Raw genomic sequence first — 22,875 nt, 5'->3', positions numbered from 1 at the left:
ATTTTCAGCTTTCACTTCTTTAATTTTTGCATTCATGTTTTCTTTATCTTCAGCTTGAATTGCTGCAATTAATTCTTTAACTGCTTCAAGTTGAATTCCTTGTGAAGTCAGCTTCTCTTCATTCTGCACAAAAACTCAAAGAACTTGCAAAAAAGCATGCACTGTTTCTTCAGCTTCATCACCAACATATTGTCTTTTTCTTTTGATTACATTAAAAATTACATCATAGAATTCATGTTTGGCAATTCCAAGAAATTTCCCTAAGGTGAATTCAATTTTGCTTCCTAGAATTCGTTCTTCTAGGACTCGTTTGAGATCGGTTGCAGATTCTATGTCAGACTGCAATTTGAAGCCTGGCTGCTTGCCTTTTTTCTTTCCTTCGGTCTTCTTTGTTTGTCACACATCTTCCATCTCTTGATCTGGGGTTATATTTTCAGCAAGCTTTGGTTGTTGAGGCATTCTTCTAGTTACCTGTTTCGGAGGGCGAGAAGAGGAAGGCCCTGATTCATCTTCTCTTCTTCTCTTTTCTTCAATCAAGACTTCTTTATGATTTATGTCAGCCAAATGTGCAAAGGCAGAAAAAGAATCTACCGGTTTTTTCCTACCAGTTATTACTCGAATATACTGACTGGCGTTAGCCAAATCTTCTTTGGCTGCTTTACCATGTTCCATTTGATCTAGTGTCTGCATCCATACTTTACATTGCACATTAGCTTTACATGCTTTCAAACTTGATTTAATTGGCTCAATTTGCAGCCCATAGGTAGCTGCATCAATTGCTGCATAGGCATTCTTTACAGCTAAATCTTCTAATCTTTTCTTCATTCCACCATTGCCAAAATTTGGCTCCAGTGGAAGACTAGTTTCAGCCGCATGAATTTTTTCGTCTTTCCAAAGACAAGCTTTTGTGCTTTAGCCTCACGGAAGGCAGAACACTCCCTCTTGTCATATTGTTGGCTGTCACATCAAATACATCGCCTCTTAAAGCCTTCTGTCATGTATCTTTGAGTTGATGCTTGTTCTCGCTCTTCGACTTTGACATTCAGCTTCTCTACTTTGGAACTAATTTCCGTAAGATTCAAATGAAGGTCACACATGCTTATAATGAGTTCATCCATTACATCATTTTTAGAAGGAACAGAAGAAGAAAGAGTTGGTTGATTAGTCAAAGGAATAGGGGATTTTGAAGATGAAACAAGCTCCATCAATGGATTTGTTGAAGTTGAAGTAGAGCCCAATCTTAGTCGCATCCGCTCTCTTCGAGCAATCATGTTAACTGCATCAGTAACATCTATCCATGCAGTCTTGACTCTTGGTTTGGAGGTAGCATCTTCTAGGCGATTAGCAAGCTTTTATTGCAAAATGGGATCTGCATAATTCAATCTTCTGACCTTCCATAGTTTGTTGGTCTTCGGTATCAAGTTGTCCAAATTTACTTTCAAACTCATGGTATAGAGCTGCCAGGTAATGGGTTTTTCAACCCATTCAGTAAAACTTTTCTTCGTTATTAGGCTAGAGTTTTCTAAGAAGACTTTTTCACGTAGGGCTTTTTTGAATTCAGCCCAATTTGCATCTTGTTGAAAAAAACCATGGATTTTTTCTTAAAGACCATGCTTGGCTAGTCTGGCAAAATGACCGCTCCATGCATGTTGTGGTACACAAAAGAAAAATATTTTTTCAATATATAAGCGAATAAAACAGGGACATTTTGACCATTAAATCGTTTTAATTCACTCCCAGCTTTCTCTAGGGCCTTGATAGCTATGAAATCAATCTTGTCTTGCCTTTGTTGTTGTTGTAACATTTGGATTTGTTGTTGCTGAGTCTGTTGTAATATGCACACCAATTGTTATAGAGTATCTCCTGAAGAATCCCCCATCTTGGAGTTCTCTTACACCGACCTTCACGTCAGGTTCACCAATGTCGCAACACATAGGGTTGAAGGTCACCACAGGGGTTTGGTAAGAGAAGAATGTATGGGGGTTCAAGAGCTTAGACTTCGGAGATGGTAGAGATAAGAGAAGGGTTGAAGGTTTCAAGCAAAGTTCTTCAGGGTGTAGGTAGATTCAAGGAGAGGAGTAGACGGAAGAGAAGGGGTTCAAAGAAATTGAAGATGTAGAAGAATACTCCCAAAAAGAATTAGAAAATATAGAAGAATATTAACAGAGATGAAGCATGTCAGTTTATTTTAGCATTATGAGAAAATATAACTCTAATAGACAAAAACGTATACAAAATAATATCTTCCTCTATGATGTTCAGATCGCCAATCTGATGCCTCCAATGGCTCCGAAAGGGGGGTGAAATACGAGGACACCTTGCTAGAATCCTGCTAGATCACTCCTTCTTCATCTCCCACTTTCGGAGTGCTGTTCACTGCCTGAAAACAACGATCGCGCGTCACATGATTTTTCTAATCTCATTTTTTTACATAAAATCCTCCCAAATTAGCTTAAAGCTATATGCTTTCTTTTACATGTCCTCATAATCTAGAAGTTATCTATAGTTTTATGGATTTTTACAAGAGATAATATCTAGAATATAAAAAATCAACTAAAAACTTGTCGAAAAAATCTAATATTTTGAACCATGGACACTAATACTAATGCCTAAAGTGGCATTGGCTCTCTAAATCTAGAAGGAAGCCACACTCTAGATTTTTTTACACGGTGTGCACGTAGGGGTATGACAACGCTCTCTCGAACCGCCACAAGAGCGAGGAGTAGCACTTGTATCTCGAACCGACCATGGGCTCACTGCATCCAGATCTACGTAGCATCCCTTTGAACCACTCTCTCCGTCTGGCCCAATTCTAGAGCATCGACCTCGTCAGCTAGAAACTGAAGCATCAGAGCATGCCAAAGTAGATCTAATAGAGTGGCATGATGGTGTCCGAGAGAGCTCTTGGTCCACCATATCTTTGAATCTTGCCGTCTAATCTAGAGATATACATGTGAAGATCTCCTGTAGCTCCTCGTCGCTCATCCCTCGACTCATTGGGATGATCTAAATATCCACAAAGGCCACTTGCACAGACAAAAATTGATGTTAGCGTAATCAATATAAATTACACAAATCACGGTACTTTAAATCTTAAAAAAATGATCTTACTTAAAATGCATATTTTATGTACCCTTATAAGCGATTCATCAACGAATTGAGTAGGTGGATGCTCCAAGTATGAAGTACCCTATGGTTCCATGTTAATCTCCTGACACAACTCCGCATACACTAGAAGTTCGATAGACATGTCATCACAAAAAGATGAGTCCACCTTGTTCTCAAGGACTCATGAATTTCCATCATTGTTACCCGATGCTGGCTCCTCTACATGATCCAAGCTTTCGGTGGCCTCCACCCCTTGCAATATCAACCCCTCTATTTGCATACTATCCTCATCTATGCTCGGAACATCACTTTGATAATATACTCTCGCACTTCGGGGAGCTGAATGTATAACATACCACCATTGAGGTTGTCAGGGGTTTGGATAGAAAATTACTTGTTCACAATTACGTACAAGAGAGATTTAACTATTGTGACATGTACCATGTCTTAATACAATTAAAAAACACATGAGTTCATACACTTATTCACAATGGGCCGGAAACACAAACATATCGTGCGAATCCATCCATTTTTTTCAAAATCTATTTCGAGAAATCTAGATGGACCTCGTCAAACCGTTGCTCCAATTCCTTCAAATACCACTTTGAACCATTGCACATCGAATAGGATCATGGAGAAGCTATGGTAATCCACCGTGACAATACTTTGCAAGTTCCCAAAATACTCCATCTCATCTATAACCGTGTTTGGATCCATTGCTCATCGTTCGGCTCTCTTAGTCGAACCTTGTCATGATACCACAATCTGTTGGGGAGCGGATTTTGTCAATACGCTCCATGTGAAAATGCCGTCCGTGCGACCATGCCGCACTATATATTTTGTATTGTACATTGTAACACTCAATTAGTTGTCGCATATAAAATATAGATACGACAAACCCTAAATACGTCATCACCTTTGGACTACATCCCCTCAAGAATTCCGACTCCTCGGTTGAGACCTTTGCCCCTTCGCGACACTGCGGTCAAAGCTCCATGCAACTATTGCGTTGACATAAACCATGTCATCTCCTCCATGCCCTCGGGATATCGAATCGATCGATGGTGCGTACTACGTTAAAATTCAGATCGCACTTTCTCTCGATCTTTCCTAGCTTGCTGGTACCTAGCGAGCCACGTCTCCATAGAGGCATGGTGCAAACATACAAATGCGATTCACTTTCTCCTCCATTACAGCATCCATTATTTTTTCTACCCCATTTCCAACCACCACATCTCCGGTCAGTCTATCATCGTCCTTCAGCGAGACCATAGCATATTGTTGTCTGAATCCACCGTTGGTAGCCATTGTGAAATATGCAATAACGCCTCAGACACCAACCAACCTTCAGCATTGCTACCTTTTCGCCGAGCTCATTGTCGCACAAAGCCTTTTAGGGTTTTCATGAAGTGCTCCAAAAAGAATATCCATTGTGTATGGATAGGTCCAGCAATCTCCACTTCATCTACAAGATGCACAAGAAGGTGGATTTGTATCGTGAGCATGCTGGTAGACAGGTATTTCTCAAAGAGACAGACCGTCTCCACTACTCCCTGTCTTGCGAATTCAATAGAAGATGTCTTAATCTCCTTTCTGTGAGATCCATTGCACTAAAGTCGACAACTTGTAAATCGCCCTGCGCATTAATGGAGTAAGGCATCCTGGGATTGCGATCGATATTACAAACTTTCACAAACAATGAAGCATTATGAATAACGACTATACTTCAAATAGAAAAATACGCATGCCACTTACAATCCATTCGTAGTATAAACATGACATATCTTATGCCAATCATGGGATTTTAGCCCTGATAATTGGTCATCTTTGGAAAATGCGGACCTGAGAGAACGCATCATATCCATCGAAGTGCGGATAGACTTGACTATTTGCTTCTCAATGCACTCTTCTTTAGTGGACAAAATCCAAGGAGCGCGAGGTATCTGCAAGCGACCATGAGCACTCGACTATGGCCATCGACTATGGCCAAAGCACCTTCATCTGGCATACCTCCTTCAAATCCATTAGTGCGCCTACAATGTCTCTCTTTCCTACGATGTGGTCCCATAGCAAGCTGCCCATATTCTTGAAAATGTGCATGGGATCCAACAAGTGGTTGATCTGTAAGTGGGTCCAATATGGCAACTCGTAGAAAACTGAGAACCGTTGCATTTCATTTGGAAGTGACTCTGTGTGGACCATTTTCAGCTCATACCAGCTTTGGGCATTCATATGTGTTGGAGGTCGTCCAAGAAAACCTTTCCTAAGTTCATGACCCTCTAGCAAGAAAGCCACGTATCCTTGATATACCATCTTCTTCATGGTTCATGACCTTTGGGAGTGTAACTGTTGCTGAGACAATGGACATGCATTACCAACTTGTTCAAACACTTATATCTAGTGAATACAAACTTGAACGAGCTATGATAGATATTACCAACAAGAATGGAAGCTACTTACTTGAGCACTCTCCAAATCCCGAAAAGTCATGCATGGTCCACATGAGAATGGCTCGAATATTGGCGGACCGTCGACCATCGCGCTTGCTCATATCTTGTATGATAGTGATCCCCTTTTCCCACAAAATCTTAAGCTAATCAACTAATGGACAAAGATGCACGCCCATATTTTTGGCTTTGTAGTGGTCGAAAACGAGCAAGCTAAGGATGAGATGTCCTTTTTCATAGAAAGCCTTGGAGGGACATTGTAGTTGACAATGACCATAGGCCACATACTGTAAGAAATTGAGCGCAAACCGAATGGATTCATGCCATCCATTGCAAGACCGAGCCGAAGATTCCTTGGCTCTCGCGAAAAGCCTAGGAAGGTAGAGTCAATGTGGCTCCATGCGCATGAATCCGCTGATATTCATTGAACTCCATCTATGGAGCTATTCTGCGCATGCCACATTGTCAAGCTCGCCATGCTGGACATATGAAACATGTGGTTTATGTGGGGGATAAGCAGAAAGTGTCTAAGAACTTTTTGAGGAATGGTTTGGCCTTGCAATTCCTGTCGATACCTGTGAGCACCACACTTTGGACATGTTTTCATAGTCTCTTATTCTCCTCGAAACAGTATGCAATCGTTGATACATGCATGGATGCTATTGTAGTCCATGCCAAGATTTCGTAAACTATATCGCGCATCATCACGAGATTAGGCATGGTATTTGCAAGTGGTAATATATCATACTTCAAAATTTAAAAAAAAATCATAAAACACCTTGAAAAAGCACAAATGTTTTTAATGATAGTACAAAAAAGAAACCAATGAAGCATACGTACAAGAAGGTACCTGAACAACTCAGTCACACTCACATCACTCCACCCGTATTTTGCTTGCACATTTACGAGTGCAAGCAGTGTCTTTAGGCGAGATACTTGGCACCTATCATGTAATGGTATGGATGCTTCCACTCTAAGCGGATCAGAAGTCTCAACATCCATGAGCGTCAATGCATCGATCATTGCCTTCATCTCAGGCTCCAAGATTGTAGGTAAGTCTGGAAGGCTGCTTGTGTCCTCTAGTATTGACGGTATAGATTGGGTAGTACCTTCCAAGTGGTGGATTGGCTCAGGCACTCCATCCATTATTGCACGCCCACGAACTCTTCTAACTAGTCATAAAGGGTGCACTCCTCCTTGGGATGAGACGTCACCTCCCTGGATAGAAAATTTTCCAGCCATACCTAATGTTTTTGTATATGGTATTCAATTAGCTTGCCAATACACTGGATGATTGATATACACTTTTCTTAGCATTTGCTCAAAATCTGAGATTGCCTGATCAATGATCTCATATTAAAACTCACCGAATTATCGCACGTATTCTATAGATAAATCGACATTTTCGTCTAATTGCTAGCTTACATTAAAAGCAAGGACATGGGACACACTCATTAAGATACGCCTTGCGATCTTGAACATCACGACCTTCATCGTTTTCCATTTGGTCTACGTTACGATAAATAATTTGTTTTTGTTATCATTCTTATTTTTTTCTTAAATTGTTTGAGAAGGGATTTCTTCTCTTATAACTCAGCAAAATTAACGTATATAAAGTCTCCACCCACCCACAAATTAACGTATGTCGGAGTGTTTCTTGTCTTGTGGTATTGCACCGGACCTCACTGAACCTTGCCACCACTCTCTCTTTGTTTTTTATCCATTCATTCTCTTCTCTCCTTCCATCTCTCTCTCTTTTTCTCTTTCATTATTATGTTATATGTTTATTTCCTCTCTCTCGTTCCTTATTCCTTTTTCTCTTCCTCTCCCTCTTTCATTTCCTTTAACAAGACATCTTTCTCTCTCTGCTACCAATTTTCTTTAACAAAACATCTCTCTCTCTCTACTACTACCACTACAATAAACAAGAAAAGAAAAAGAAGAAGAAGAAGAAAAAAAATAACAAATAGGAAAATAAGAAAAAACTACAACTACTATCACTACTACCACAATAACAAAAAGCAAGAAAACTAAACAACAATAAACAAGAAAAGAAAAACGACAATAACAACAAACAAGAAAACAACAACAACAACAACAACAACAACAACAACTACTACTAGTACCGCCACCACCATAATAACAAACCACTACCATTACTACTACCACTACCACTACAATAAACAAGAAAAGAAGAAAAACAACAACAACAACAACTACTACCACTAGAATAACAACAAACAAGAAAAGAAGAAAAAACTACTACTACTACTACTATAAAAACAAACAAGAAAACTAAACAACAATAAACAAAAAAATAAAAAAAACTACTACTACAACAACAATAACAAACAAGAAAACTACTATTACTACTACTAGTACTACTACTACAATGATGACTACGACCACGACTATGACTACCACGACAACAACAAACAAGAAAAGAAGAAATTAAACAATAACTACTACTATCACTACCAATATCACTACTACAACTATGACTACCACAACAATAACAAACAAGAAAATAAAAAATTAAACAACTACCACTACCGCTACCGTTACCACTACCACTACCACTACCACTACCACTACCACTACCACTACCACTACCATTACTACGACTACCACAACAACAACAAACAAGAAAAAAAGAAATGAAGAAATAAAACAATAACAATAACAATAACAACAATCTCTCCCTCCCTCCTCTCTCTCTCTCTCTCCCTCCCTTCCTCCCTCTCCCTCTCTTTCTCTGATGCCAAGAGGCATATTTCATGGTGGATTCCGTGCCACGATGGATTCCGTGAGGTTTTACGGTGGATTCCGTAAACTTTGATGACCGGGGCTCATACACAAAGTGGATTCTTTGTGCAAGAAGTCGATGGGGACACCTATCCTTTTTGGGCGTTTCATTAATTTAGTGTGTACATGGGTGATTCCATAGCAGGTGATTCCATAAAATACATATTAAATTAATAAACATTTATGAGTTTAGAGTGTGCACTCGTAATAAATTAAGATTAGGATTGATTTCTAACCAGTTGATTTATTTATGTAGCTGAAGGCTGCTAGGATTTTACTAACGATTGTGAATGCTTCAGTTGATGTGTAGAGATAGCAACAGTGGCGGAGGAAAGCATTGGAGGATAGCGAGTATTCGAGTTATCACTTATATTTTGATGGGCGCATACCTTAGGCATGGCGCCTATATTTTGTCGCGCCTATTTATTGAGGCGTTGAATATTTATTTATTATTTTGTATATGCATAGGTGTACGATTATGATATTTGTATTTGGATATTGTATTGGGTATGCCTGACTCTTTGGGCGCCCGCCCATTAGCTTTATTTCTATTTTGTGCTAAAGCAAACTCAAAAGCCAAAAGCGTGCTATTTTGTAATTTGGGCTATTATTTGAGCTTGAAGATGATTAACACATAAAATACATGCTTTGTGGAGTGCTCACACAAGACATGGGGGGAGATTGCACCCAATTGGTCTCTTGTTCATGTCGTGTATGCTTTTTACCTTGAGTTTTGTGCAAAAAGTAGAGTTCTTTTGTTCTTGGGGACCTTTCGGCATTCACTACGCAAGCATACATCATCTGATCTGCGCACCAGTGGTATCAGAGCGAAGCTGAGATCGAGAGCTTCCAATCGCTACCCATCTTGTGCGAAGGCGGAGCTCCTGGAACGATCAAGCTCTACGGTCAATCTCATCGCAAACAGTCAATACAAGTAGATTCTTGGTGGTCAAGAACCTCTGTTTCCAACCTCTGATCGCGAAGGACCGGCCTGCAACAGCGGAGGACCACTCCTACATCCTCTTCTACAAGTCGTGGATAAACAGAGATAAGCCATATCTTTTCTTAAGCTTCAAAGCTTAAGTTCTAAAGTTTTAGAGCTTAGCTTAACTTGAAGCTTAAAAAAAAAGCTTCAAATCGTTGATCAACGGCGGCAGTAGGACGTTCAGGGCGCCGAAAATTCCACCGAGGACATATTCATGTCCTAAAAGTGGACGATTTGCTGAGAAGCTTAAAGCTTCTTAATACTCTAAGTCTACTAAGGCTCCCCAACTACTCAAGTTCAAAGTTACTTATCCTACAAGTTCTGTTAGTCAACAGGCACGTAAATCTACCAAGTTGATCAAGTTTCGTAAGTTTGCAACTTTGCAAGTCTGTTAAGTAACCTGAAGTCAAAACTGACTTGTGCCCAAAACTCCTATAAGGACTGTTTCTGCGTAGAAGTACCAAACTGCAAAGTTGTTCCTTGGAAGGTACTGTTCGCATACGCAGACTTGCTGAACCAGTTTCAGTACATGCAGAAGGTTAAAACACAGATTTTTCAAAGATTACAAATTTCGCAATAGCCAAAGACGAAGATTGTGAAAACCACACACAAAAATATATAAGCATTGTACACCCGATCTTGAGCTACACTCATCCCGTTAATTGGATTTTGAGAGTGTGAGGTCTTTTGAAGTTTTGCAGGATGACGGAACCACATATGGATGATTTAATGGCTGAAGGCGATCTTCCTGATGGAGCAAAAGCTGGATTTAATTATGATGCAGTTGGATGAAGAACGACGAGCTCGGCAAGCATTGTAAGTTCAATTGGCTAATTTACAAAGATCGACTACTGACAAAGAGGAACCACAATCTGAAGATCTTATTCGACATACCATCGATGCGACTCTCGAAGCTCAATCCATCCGCAAAGAAACAAAGATAAGTAAAATAAATTTCAAATTCCATACTTTCAATGGCACTCGAGAGGAAAAACTGTTCTTGCATTCATCAGTCAGTTTGATGATTACTTTCATGAGGAAACATATGCTGAAAAAGATAAAATCAAGTGTGTCACTAATCATTTAGTGGATAGAGCATCTCTTTGGTGGACCGTGGTTTGTAAGAGCATAGATTGTCCCACTACCTGGGAGAGTTTTAAGAAGAAGTTTATGTAGAATTTTTTTCCTCCACAATTCCATGAAAAAGCCATAAAGCAATGGGACCTTCTTTAGCAAAGAGATCATGAGCCTATCCCTCAGTACACCGAACGCTTTTGGAATGCATTACTCCAGTTACGCATGCTTGAAGACGTACCTGAAGCGACACACAAGTGCAAGTATATGTCTGGATTACTTGGGCATTACTACGCTGAAGTCAATATGTTCAAGCCTGCAACTCTTGAAGATGAAATTTCTTTAGCTCATGACACTAAAGACAAGCTTTGAGGAAGAGACAAGCATCCAAAGCAATTTCAAGCTAATGGTAACTATGGATCTAATCAATTCAATTCAAATTTTAGAAGATTTAATCAAGGTCGATTTTCTTCATCATCTTTTTATAAGATTTGGGCAAAACCACTTGCTTTACCATCCAATACCAATCAAAACCCCAAGCCAACTTCACAGCCAAATCCTAATATTCCTAGACTTTCTGCCATTGCAAATAATGTATCTAAAGCCAAACCTATAGTGTGTTACAAATGCCACCAACCTAGACATCTAACAACCAATTGCTAATCGAAGAAGCCACCTGTCCATATCAACTATCTTGGAGCAATGGAAGATGAAGAACATGAAGAAATGCCTGATTTCACGGAAGATGAAGACGACATTACTACTCCTTCGGATACTTTACCAGGAATGCCAACTCCACATTCTTTATTGACAATGAAATGTTTAGTGCATGGAAAAGAAAAGATTATTTTGCATGATGATGGTAGTACTTATGATTTTATTTCTGCAAAGTTAGTGAAAGAATTGAAATTACAAATTATTCTTACGCATTATCACATGAAAGCAGCATTCTTAGGCACAAGGTATAATGGAACACAAGAGGTGCATGATTTAGAAATTCAAATTGGTGAATACACTGAAAGAATGAATTTTCTAGTTGTACCACTACAGTCCAGTGATATTATTTTAGGTATGCATTGGTGTCATCAGCATAACCCTGATATAGATTATTCCACACATTCAATTAATATTCATTTTCAAGGAAAACATATTACATTGTATGGTCTGCATGCATCTAATGCTTTTCCACTGCTTTCTTATACTCAAGCTAAACGTGCATTACGCAAAAGTAGTAAATCTTATCTAATTTGGGTGAATGAACTGCAAGTTAAAGAAAAACATATGCACCCTAGGCATAAAGAATTTCTTGCACAATTTAAAGACTGTTTTGCCGAAGATCTACCACCTAGTTTACCTCCTTCACGTCCTGAAGACCACAAAATAGATTTGATTCCTGGTACACAGCCACCTTGTAAAGCACCATATAGGCATAACCAGATAGAGCAAAAAGAAATTCAAAATCAAGTTGAGAAATTACTAAATAGAGGATTGATTAGACCTAGTAGTTCTCCATTTGGTGCACATGTTTTGTTGGTAAAGAAGAAGAATAATACTTATCGTATGTGCATTGACTATCGTGCTTTAAATAAGATCACTGTAAAGAATAGATATCCAATTCCTAGAGTTGACGACCTTATGGATAAACTGCAAGGTTTTGCCATATTTAGTAAAATAGATCTTAAATCTGGTTATCATCAGGTGAGATTAGATAAGTCTGACATATTCAAGACTGCATTTAGAACACAATTTGGTCATTATGAATTTTTAGTGATGCCTTTTGGATTGACTAATGCACCTACTATATTTAGTAGAATGATGAATCGTATATTTTTGAAATATCAGTATTGTGTTATTGTATTCTTTGATGATATCTTGGTGTTTAGTCAAAATGAGAAAGAACATTATGAACATCTGTCCTTGGTTTTCAAGTTGTTGAAAGATAATCAACTGTATGCTAATCTGGAAAAGAGTGAGTTCTTTAAAACAAAAATTGAATATTTAGGTCATATTGTATCATCAGATAGTATTAAGGTTGACCCTAAGAAGATAGAAGCAATATTGAACTGGCCTATACCTAAAAATGTGCATGAGTTACAATCTTTTCTAGGTCTTGCTAGTTTTTACATGAAATTTGTGCGAAATTTTTCATTACTTGCTTTGCCTTTGACTAAACTTTTAAAGAAAGGTATTGTTTATCATTGGTCTGATAATCAACAAAAATCCTTTGATTTATTGAAACATGCATTAACCCATGCTCCTGTATTACAACTACCTAATTTTAATAGACCATTCTTTTTAGTAGTTACTGATGCTAGCGGATCTGGAATAGGAGCCATACTTATGCAAGATAATCATCCCATAGCCTATTCTAGTTGTAAACTGAAACCCTTCGAACTTAAATATTCCACATATGATAAAGAATTATTAGCTATGGTACAAGCTTTAAGACAATGGAAACATTACTTAATGGGTTATGAGTTTATGATTAAGACTAATAAACAAAGTATTAGACATTTACTTAGCCAACCCCAAATATCTGACCGACATATCAAATGGGCAGCCTTTATTCAGAGTTTTCATTCGATTATCCAATATCAACCAGGTAAAGAAAATGTAGTGGCCAATGCATTAAGTAGAAGACCCACCATTTATAATATTTCTGTTATATCATTTGATTCTCTAACTCCTATGAAAGATACTTATTATCAGGACATTACTTTTCATGCTGATTGGAATAAATTAGTTAGAAATAAATGGATTCCTATTGATTCACTATCTTATAATGATGGATTCATGTTTTATGAAAAGAGATTATGTATTACAGTTCCATTTAGATCTTTTGTTTTGAATGAGATTCATTGTCCTCCATACCAAGGTCACAGAGATATCATATCTACTTTACATACATTAACTGAAGATTTTTATTGGCCATATATGGACATTGATGTATCTAACTTTGTTTCTAAATGTTTGATTTGTCAAAGAGTTAAGAGACATCATGGTAAACAGTATGTATTACTTATGCCTTTATCTATTCCATCAAGACCATGGGAACAGATTTCTATGGATTTTATTACTGGTTTACCTAATATTAAAGCTAACCATGACATGATTTGGATTGTAGTAGATAGGTTTAGTAAACAAGCATATTTCATTCCATGTAAGAAAACTTTAACAATATCTCATACATCACAATTGTTTTTGAAAACTGTTTTCACTAATCATGGATTACCAAAAGTTATTATTTCTGATCATGATTCTAGATTTTGCAACAACTTTTGGATTACTTTGTTTGCTAACCTAGGAACAAAAATTGATTTTTCATCTGCATTTCATCCTGAAACTAATTGACAAACAGAAGCCACTAACAATACTATTTTAGATCTTTTACGTACTTACACTATTTCTAAACCACAGACATGGGACACACATTTGCATTTACTACAGTTTGCATATAACAATACACCACACACATCTACAAAGAAAGCATTGTTTGAAGTGATTTATGGTTATAGATTGTCTACACCTATTGCATCTTTATCAAATAGAATTCAGAGTGTTGATGATATTGCTACTATGCACACTACTATTTTTCATGAGGTTAAAGACATGATTGCCAAAGCCCAGCAATCATATACCAAACAAGCCAATAAGAAAAGACAAGCAATGAATTTCAAAGTTGATGACTATGTTTGGTTGAGAATAGAAAAACGTAGATTACAAAGTGTAGATAAACATCCAGTTGTGAAATTAGCACCTAAATTTTATGGATCATTTAAGATTATTCACAAAATTAATGACAATGCACTCAAGTTAGAATTACCACCTCACTGGAAAATTCACAACACATTTCACATTAGTTTATTACGACCCTTTAGAGGCCAATTACCTGTACACCCTATTTATGAAAACCCACCTTTGTTAGATGAAGAGATTGAAATACTTGAACCTGAAGCTATCATAGATACTGACTTTATGACCACTAGAACTGGCCGAAGATATTCTAGATATTTAGTCAAATTTAAAAACCATCCTGTAGAAGAAGCCCAATGGATGCACGCTAGAGACTTAAATGCTTTTCCCACTCTGTTAGCTCCACATTGAGCTAATAACAACTTTGATGACCGGGGCTCATACACAAAGTGGATTCTTTGTGCGAGAAGTCGATGGGGACGCCTATTTTTTTCGGACGTTTCATTAATTTAGTGTGTACATGGGTGATTCCGTAAAATACATATTAAATTAATAAACATTTATGAGTTTAGAGTGCACACTTGTAATAAATTAAGGTTAGGATTGATTTCTAACCAGCTGATTTATTTATGTAGTTGAAGACTGCTAGGTATTCACTTTTGTTGGTTTAATTGTATTATTTTACTAACGATTGTGAATGCTTTAGTTGATGTGTAGAGATAGTAGCAGTGGCGGAGGAAAGCATTGGAGGATAGCGAGTATTTGAGTTATCACTTATATTTTGATGGCCGCATACCTTAGGCATGGCACCTATATTTTGTCGCGCCTATTTATTGAGGCATTGGATATATATTTATTATTTTGTATGCGCATGGGCACACGATTATGATATTTGTATTTGGACATTGTATTGGGTATGCCTGACTCTTTGGGCGCCCGCCCATTAGCTTTATTTCTATTTTGTGCTAAAGCAAACTCAAAAGCCAAAAGCGTGCTATTTTGTAATTTGGGCTATTATTTGAGCTTGAAGATGATTAATACATAAAATACATGCTTTGTGGAGCGCTCACACAAGGCATGGGGGAAGATTGCACCCAATTGGTCTCTTATTCATGTCGTGCATGCTTTTCACCTTGAGTTTTGTGCAAAAAGTAGAGTTCTTTTGTTCTTGGGGACCTTTCGGCATTCACTACGCAAGCATACGGCATCCAATCTGCGCACCATTCTCTCTTTCCCTATTATGTTTAATGTTTTCTTCCTCTCTCTCTCGTTTCTTCTTTCCTTCTCTTTTCCTTTCCCTCTCTCATTTTCTCTCTTTCTCTCTCAATACACATGATTTTTAATAAAAACAAGTAAAAGAAAAGGAGAAAAAAAAAAACAATGCAAGAGGGAACAATGCACTCACCGCAAAGACCAGAGGATGCATTCGGTGGCTCCTCTTCTTGTGACGGCGGCTCCTCTTCGCCCTCTGTACACTTCCTCATCTTCTTTGCAAACGGTGGTGGTGGCGATGAGAAGATTTCCTTCTCCCTCTTTCTCTCTTTCTCTCCCTCTCCCTCTTAAATGCAAGATGGAGTTCACTCTCCTTTTCGCTCTCTTTCGTTCGTTCGCGCAAAATAACCCACTCGGGTTTTGGCTCATGTCTTTTCGTCTGAGTACCATCACTATTTGCATCACATTTAGCAACGCTGCTATTTTGCATCGAAAAGCGCCGTCGCTATGTCTACGTATCCTTGTAGTGAAAAAAAAAAACCCAGAGAGTTGTTGGTTGAAGACCTATGGCTCCATACTCTGCAACAAACAAGCAATACCATGCTCCCCCCCAAATTGTGTACTCATGGAGCATTATCTTTATGAATCAAGTGTTGACATAATAACATAGTTTGAGTAAACAAAATGTTAAATGATAATAGACAACAAGAATTAGAGGAGATCCAAGGTGAGTCAAATGGTAGAAGAAAAGTTCTTGAATTATGTATTCATAACAATACAAGTTACATGAGGCCATTTAAAACTTATTGGCAAGTTCTTACAAAAAGTATAAGGCGATAGTGCTAGAGAATCCATGGCAAATTACTATGTATTTGCAAAATACAAGATATAATGAAGCCTAAAGACACATGGAAAATTCTAAAGAAGGGCATTTGCTATCAGTATCTATAGGACGATGACAATCCATAAGAAATTTTAGGGCTTCTTTGAAAGTATCCATATCTGACTCCCATATATAGTTAAAATGATGCATACACATACTGGCTTGGGATATTTGTACCTTCAATATATTCAAATAAGCAGTCTTAGCATCTATGAAATTGTCACCCCTTACATCAAATGCACAGCATATTCATATGTTTCCCTAATCTCTCCCCTTGCTTCTCTCACTTTCTCTTGATTATATTTTGAGAAGATGTGTTCCCATACCTTTAAGACAAGCTCTAGCACTTGGTGGCACACTTGAAGCTTAACTCATAAACTAGATGAATTTGAGAAGACAAAGCTAGGAGTTGATTAATAGCTAATGTAGACAACAAAGAAAATAGTAAATAGAGTAAACAAGTGTTGTTGCTTTGCATTTACAAATTCGTGGAAATTATCATTCACAAAAATGTGAAGATAACCATTGTAGAGAACCAAGGATCTCTACATTTTCACAGTGCGTGAGAACAATCGTTTAATAGCTTGTTAGCCAAATCACAATAGAGATATTTTCAATTGTGTGTAAATAGATGTCTAATCAAGGATTAAAGAACACATTTAACAAAAATTAATCCCATGTCTACCGCAAAGTTCACAATTGTTTATCACACACAAAAAACCCTAAATAACACGTAACAACATGGATCTAAATTGTTCAAAAAAAACAAACAAAGTTAAAATCACTAAAGAAAATGTATACAAACCATAGACTCTAAAGAGAGTGAAAGAAAAGTGAACCTTTGATATGTTAATTCAAGGGGTCTCTTCATAGCCTTAAGTATAAGCTTCTTCATCTCAGACTAGCTCTCTCTCTCTCTCTCTCTCTCTCTCTCTCTCTCTCTCTCTCTCTCTCTCTCTCTCTCTCTCTCTCTCTCTCTCTCTCTCTCTCTCTCTCTCTCTCTCTCTCTCTCTCTCTCTCTCTCTCTCTAAGTCTCTAATTGTTTACTCTCAGTTTGCCCCAAACTTCTAGTTTTTGGGGCTTTTAAGAATACCTAGTTTCGGTGTGGGTGTTTAAAAAATCACTCTACATTTTAAAAAACATAAAATCACATATGATAATTTAGAAATGAAACTTTATCTTGGTTTTAAATGGTGACTTAGTTGTGATTATTAACGCATCGAGTAATGCACATCACACCTCTACATCTTTGCTCTAATTTTCTTGTGGTATTATTTAATGTTATTTTCTAGCCTTATTTTCTTGAATAAGGTTTACATATGAATTTCTTTCTTCCATAGTGTAAGACCACTTTAGCTAATCTTATTACTATTTTCATGACCTAGTATGAACCCATTCCCTATTTTTGCAATAACTATGAGGCTTAAATGTGTGATGGTAAATTTTCATTCCTCTTCCTTTGAATTTTCTTCACTACAATATATAGGCCACATACTGGCATTTAATGAGATGCAAATATTCATTTAAAAGTGGCCCCCATTGTCACTAAAAGGGTCAATATATATGTCTCTATAGATCCATCATAATTAGCATTGCTATTTGCGACACTTTTCAACACATATATTGGTGTAGATAGTGATGAGTGCAGTAAAATAGTGATGCGAATAATGATAATTGCAAAGGAAAAGAAAATACGAGGTAGCCACCTCCTAGCATGTGTTGAATAATATTCCATAAAGCAATTACATATTGAATACACAATTGTCATCAAGATATGTGCATCATGAGATATTGGGAAAAACAAGTGGTTGATTCAATATTCAAATAAGTAAAAGATTGATAATGATAACTCATAGAACAACATGGAACCATAGAGAATACAGTCCAAAATAAACACAAAAATGTATTTACAAATATCGTTAAATGTGAGTTTATACAAAGGATAAGAAATATACCTAAGGAGTGCTACATGGAAAGAGCTTTCATGGATAAGAGATTCAAAAAAACAAATAATGTGCGCTCCACAAATGCAAGTGCATGCTACAACTTCTTGCCATCCGAAAGCTCATCTTGACGCAATGGAGCGTCAAAAGAACTATGCAATATAAAAAATAAAAAATTAATTCATAATTCATAATGCATTAAAAAAAAAAAGGCTACAAATAAGAAAGAGGTTTGACTTAATGGGCCACCACACGTATACAATCTATTGATGAGTGTTGCGAGATCATGTCTCTCTACATAAAAATTCTCCAAACTTGTGGGATCGTGATTTGTGATGGAGTGCTATAAAGAAAGCAAAGTAGCATAATTAGAAATAAGGTTATTAGTATAAGTGATATTCTAAATAAGAAAGTGAGAAGAATCAAAAGAAAACTTACAAAATCCTCCAAATAAGTCATATGGCCACCACTCCCTAGTAGATGATGTATGACCCTTGCCTCTAATCGTGCCCTTATTGCTGCCATCGAGAGTCTGTGGCCTCCTCCTTGAGTCTTTGACAATTCTTTGCATGCAACATCTACTCAAACTTTGAGGCACCACTCTTGATTGCCTTGCATACATGTGATCATCTATGTGACATGGATATATGCATACAATCCATCATCCATCTAGTGGAAAACTCTTTATTGCTTTATAGGTACCAGGAACTTCTTGTACAATGATACTACCACATAGTCCTTGCTCCCCTTAGTTATATTCTTCCAATGGTCTAAAACATTGTGTCTAAATACTTATGGCACCACTCTCTTGTGCAAGCCATCACCCTCCTCCCCTCATCATTCATGATCACAACACGTGTTTTGTCATCTATGAGATATCCATACCCTAGTGGGATATGTCTAAGGTGCACCCTCTCCCACATATGACCATGCTCTTGGGCATAACCACGAGAACCATGCATATCTAGCATACCTGTGGGAAGGGTATCTCTTGGAGTAGCACCCATAGGGATGCCACCTATAAACATCCAATAAAAACTTGAAGTCATGGAAGTAGACATCCCTATAGGTGTGACAAACCCTAGAGGTGGAAAGTGTCCACTAGAGCACAAGGAGCTTTTGAAAAATTTCTACATAGTAAATCTACTAGAATATAGGAAATTCTCCAATTTTTCCTAGGTACATATATGTGTATTCCCCATGTATAACTAGGGAATTACATTCCCTACATCCCAAAGTACGGAATCCTAGGCGTGCATGTATGAATTCCCTACATATAACTAGGGAATTTAATTCCCCACATTTTGAAATAGGGATTGATTAGGCCATATAACTAGGAAATCCTATTCCCCACATACTAGGGAATTATAGTTGGCGACACAACTAGGAAATTCAATTCCCCACATTTCATACTAGGGAATTACAAATTGCTTTATAAAGAATTATATGTATTTTGCAAAAAATTACAAATAATGATATCACAATATACTTTGTGAAAGATGGTCAATTAAAAAATGAGGCTTATGTTAAGTAATCACTTAATAATTTAACATTGGTTCTCATCATTTTTTACCAATTTTTGCAAAATTTTTCTCCTTACTCTACTAAATGTTACTTGGTGGTGCACCAAGTCCTTTAAAGGTAACTATATTAATTTCATATTACAAAGAATTGGCTTGATAGCAATCATCACTTGGATGCCAAGAAGTCTTCTCAAGCCCCTCTTTCCAATAAAGGCTCGAGTCAATAAAACAAAACATTAAGGTTGACAAGCTAATCAACATTAATATTAATTAACACAATATTAGTGAGTTTGTGAATCTTCCAATTTTTATTTTTTGAATACTAAAAAGGTGACATCCGAATAACATGCCTATAAGTTTCTCAAAAGCATATGATGTGACCTATCATTGGAAAGTGCTTGAAAAATGGAATCTATTGAGCTATAGAGCACTCGATTTGAAGCTATAGTGTACAAGTTATGACAAATCCAAATATTTATAAGACTTGAATGGATGTATTGCCATTTAAGTACTCCCATATTCTAGAGAGAATCTCACTTTAGAAAACTGAGCTTTAAATAAAGACTATTGAAATTCTATCATGTGAGTCTCTACATCTAAATTTTCTTTGCCTCCCATTCTTTTGGGTGTATAGATATGATTCCAAGAAATCCCAGATATGCTAGAATGCGTAGAGTCCTTTTTCTAAAGCATGAGACTAATAGATTGTGTGATTCCTTACAAATTAGTATTTGAATGAGGAAGCATTGACAAGTAATGTGAAACAATGGGAAACATGATTGTCTAAGCAAATGTTACACTCACATGAAAATGCCATACTTGTCATTTCTAACGTATAAATTTATCAGCAATGTGAGTGGATATCCAATCAAGAAATTTTCTAGGTAAGACATTCACCCCCAAGGGATATCCCAAGTGTCTCCTATATTGCCCTAAGTTACCACCTCTCCTTGCCAACCCAAAGATAACATGTCTCATTATGTACAATTTATAAGAGAAAGTTTGGAGGTATTAACATGCAAACTTGAAGCTAATGCAAACAAGTCACATATGTCCATGGCTTTATGAAGACTCTCCTTGTTAACTTTCAAGAAGGTAAATCTATCATTTGCCAATGCTTGACCAAATAGGTGTTGTTGTGAAGAAAGGGATAAGCCTACAAGGTTTAAGAGGCTTTTACTAGGTTTACAAGAAAGATAAACCATGGTAAATAATTCAAACCCTACAAGTTTCTCATTCTTGTAGCATATCAAGAAAATTTTTCTGAAGTATAGGTGCTATGAGAGCATCTTGTGACATCTAGGCTAGTACTAGAAATCTATAATAGCCTCTTGAAGTGGATCATGTAAGGGTAAAACTATGACACTAGCATTTTTTAATTCATGCAAATAGTAGAGCCCATTAGTTCATCAACCAACTCTAGGGACTAATATAACTCATTGCTAGGGATACCTTAGCTCATATGGTGTTGAAGGATTTTCGAAAGCAAAGTCACATCCACAGAGGACCTTGACGAATTTCAAGATAGAAGATCTATCATGTGAATAAGCAAGACGAGAAAATGATGCCAAGTAACAATTGTATTACTGCCAAGATGTTTACAAAATACAAGATGAATTCCAATATGATCAGTCCAGTGGTTTTAGGCCACCCAATTTAATTCTGCAGCATTTGTAGATCCTTCTGCTATAATGATCGTATGGATCTTTGAAGCTCCTTCTTGCATCACTCGAGCGTCGTCATCTTCTGCCCATCCACACTTGGTCAAAAGCAGTTTCCAATCACATAAGCTTGCCAACAGAAACTCTGAAAATCTTGAAGATGAGCTTCCAGCACTCTGTTTATCCAATTCAGTTGCCACTTGAGCCACAGTGCAAGCAGCTGAAGCAATTCAAGCTTCTTCCTCTCAATAACACTTTTCGTTCGAATTCAGATATCTTTCCAAGAGTTAACAGCCTCCTTCCACTGATGAATATTGTCAAGTGTTTCATGAAGTCGATGCACGCGATCAGACAAAGATGAAAGCTCTTGTGAGGCTCTCTTTACTGCATTCAAAAATTAGTTCCTTCCTCTTCTTTGGCAACAACAACATTCTGAACTTTCTGAAAAAGCAACTCAAGCTTTTCCACTCCAAAAGAGCTCAAAATAGAGCTCATGCAACATCAGAAGGTGCTACTGCAGCTTCCAACAGACTGCTCATAGTAACATCAGAGATGTAGTTGATCAGACAGCTTGGCCAGTCCTCATACTAAAATCTAGATGAATATCTTGAGCATGCTGGCTACTAGGACTACCCAACTTATCAACTAAGACTGCAAATGTATCATCTGCCATGTCTGATTTAGGATACATTTACCATCCTATAGCCACTCTCCACCTTTTGCCATTGAGGGTACCCAAACTACAAAAGCTCCAGTTGTCTTTTGAAATTGACTGCACCATCCTCAATGCTCGAGATGAAACACATACTCAATTAAAATTTGAAGTTTGCTAGAATCTAGCTTTTGTGCTGCCACAGGAAGTATCCGCTTAACAGTCAGCATGTTTGACACAAGATCCAAAATCCATCCCTCTTGGGTAGTGCCTGCGATCGCATCTCCCTCTTTTATGCCCAAAAAGTTTGCAGCATCACTAACACTTATGAATGAATATGCTGTGGATAGCAGTTTCAAGATCTTCAGTGAATAATCCTCTAAAAGAAAAAAACTGAAAATGCAACAATCATTTGTTGAATAGCTGGACTCCAATTGCAGTTTCGAAGAGCATTATGAACACCATCATGGTCATATTTCCACATGCATTGTTCAATTCCCCACACAACAACAAGTTCTGGATGGCTCTATTTTATGGTTGTGGGTGTACGCTTCCACAAAAGCCTTGCACTATTAAGATCAGAGACATAGATATGTGCAAGCAGCTGGACCTCATAAGGCCAGTCATCTGGCTTCTGCAGTCCTTTAGCGGCAAGCTACACAAACAAAACAATATGGTGCCACCTCAAGCTCCAGGGCATTGCAAATGTATCTGGCATCCGAGTATCGGCTTGAATTGATGGCATCATGGAAGGGGCTGAGTTTTGTGTCAAAATGCTGATCCCTAGGAGCAACCTTGAGTTGGATAAGCAGATGGAAGCCATACCCACATAAAGACTCACACTTGAGCTAATACACGGGTTCCCTCTCCTAGGATATAATACCGTCAT

The 22,875-nt window shown here is 37.5% G+C and overlaps 1 pseudogene; it reads right to left on the bottom strand.

Moving 5' to 3' along the window:
- Nucleotides 1-22,117: 22,117 nt before the first annotated feature.
- On the bottom strand, nucleotides 22,118-22,875 carry LOC148009211 (COP9 signalosome complex subunit 8 pseudogene; annotated as a pseudogene).

This window comes from Lygodium microphyllum, unplaced genomic scaffold (assembly GCF_053477565.2).
Source record: "Lygodium microphyllum isolate KBCC unplaced genomic scaffold, Lygodium_microphyllum_v1.1.10 scaffold_33, whole genome shotgun sequence".
NCBI lineage: Eukaryota > Viridiplantae > Streptophyta > Polypodiopsida > Schizaeales > Lygodiaceae > Lygodium > Lygodium microphyllum.
Note: the sequence above shows the minus strand (reverse complement) of the source record. Positions and strands in the feature narration are given on the sequence as shown.